We start from the raw sequence: 1911 nt of genomic DNA on the forward strand, positions 1-1911 counted from the left end.
CATCTAAAAAATCCCACTACAAAAAAACTAAAAGTCTGAAAATTAAATGGGGTGTTTATTCTCTCTTTCTTTCTTCCCTCCCTCCCGCCTTTCTTTCTTTCTTTCCTTCCTTCCTTCCTTTTTTTTCTTTCCCTCCCTCCCTCCCTCCCTTCCTTCCTTCTTTCCTTCCTTCCTTCTTTTTGCATGTTAGCAAGCTCTTTTCAGTATGAAAAAAAATTAGAGCGCATTAAATATTTGGGTGAGAAAACAGCTGAAGAAAACAATACAGTAAACAACCAGACCTCCTCCGCCCCTCTCGCCACCGCCGCCGCCGCTGCACTCACGGCGGGTGCCCGCGCCTCAGAGTTACCAATTTATTCTTGCGACTCCTCTACTCTCGTCATCTGACCTCATGGATGAACTTCAGGATGTTCAGCTCACAGAGATCAAACCATTTCTAAATGATAAGAATGGTACACGAAACTTCCAGGACTTTGTCAGGAACATGACATAGAAACAACTCATGGTGTGGTCCACGTCTCTAAGAGGCTTACCCAAAGGAAACAGACCAGTTATACTACAAACGTATCATGACATTGGCCTCAACCATAAATCCTGTTTCAATGCATTCTTTAACATTGAGGATATGCACGAGATCACCCAGCACTTTGCTGTCTGTCATGTGGATGCCCCAGGCCAGCAGGAAGGTGCACCCTCTTTCCCAACAGGGTATCAGTGCCCCACAATGGATGCGCTGGCCGAAATGCTGCCTCCTGTTCTTACCCACCTAAGCCTGAAAAGCATCATTGGTATTGGAGTTGGAGCTGGAGCTTACATCCTCAGCAGATTTGCACTCAACCATCCAGAGCTCGTGGAAGGCCTTGTGCTCATTAATGTTGACCCTTGTGCAAAAGGCTGGATTGACTGGGCAGCTTCCAAACTCTCTGGCCTGACAACCCATGTTGTGGACATTATTTTGGCTCATCACTTTGGGCCGGAAGAGTTACAGGCCAACCTGGACCTGATCCAAGCCTACAGAATGCATCTTGCCGAAGACATCAACCAAGACAACCTGCAGCTCTTCTTGAATTCCTACAATGGACGCAGAGACCTGGAGATCAAAAGACCCACACTGGGCCAAAATGATAACAAATCAAAAACATTAAAGTGTTCTCCTTTACTGGTGGTAGGGGACAATTCGCCTGCAGTTGAGGCTGTGGTCGAATGCAATTCCCGCCTGAACCCTGTAAATACAACTTTGCTAAAGATGGCAGACTGTGGGGGACTGCCCCAGGTAGTTCAGCCTGGGAAGCTCACCGAGGCCTTCAAGTACTTTTGCAGGGAATGGGCTACATACCATCTGCCAGCATGACTCGGCTCGCCCGATCACGAACCCACTCAACCTCGAGTAGCCTCGGCTCTGGAGAAAGTCCCTTCAGCCGGTCTGTCACCAGCAGTCAGTCAGATGGAACTCAAGAATCCTTTGAGTCCCCTGATGTCCTGGACAGACACCAGACCATGGAGGTGCCCTGCTAAGCAGATGCTCCTCCCCTGGACCATTGCAAGTCCATCCTTCTTCAAATGACCACTCCATAATATAACATTTCATCCATGTAAACTGGCCTCTACTACCTTGAACTCATGCATGGCCACTGAACCTCTCTCTAGTAGCCTGGATTTATCATTCTCTCTGCCTGCCCACCCCCTTTTTTGTATAGCCCAAGAACCACTTCCATGCCATACTGTAACATTCCAACATCTTTAGCTGATCAGATCTCTCCATCTCCCCTCTTGCCAGCTTTTTCCCGTGCTCCCCCAACTATGTATTGGATAAGATTCTTTGATCCCAACTCTGTGTGTGTGCAAGCACGTGTGTCTCTGTTTGTGTGTGCATAGTTCTGTGGTTTTAGACACGCTTTTTTTTTTTTTTTT

At 47.5% G+C, this 1911-nt stretch overlaps 1 pseudogene across 1 annotated transcript; it reads left to right on the forward strand.

The window, feature by feature from the left end:
• The first annotated feature begins 391 nt into the window (after positions 1-391).
• On the forward strand, positions 392-1640 carry LOC105503251 (annotated as a pseudogene). The gene has a single exon (XR_001000452.1). The product of XR_001000452.1 is annotated as a protein NDRG3 pseudogene (transcript).
• Positions 1641-1911: the final 271 nt, after the last annotated feature.

The sequence above is a fragment of the Colobus angolensis genome, unplaced genomic scaffold (genome assembly GCF_000951035.1).
Source record: "Colobus angolensis palliatus isolate OR3802 unplaced genomic scaffold, Cang.pa_1.0 Scaffold84, whole genome shotgun sequence".
NCBI lineage: Eukaryota > Metazoa > Chordata > Mammalia > Primates > Cercopithecidae > Colobus > Colobus angolensis.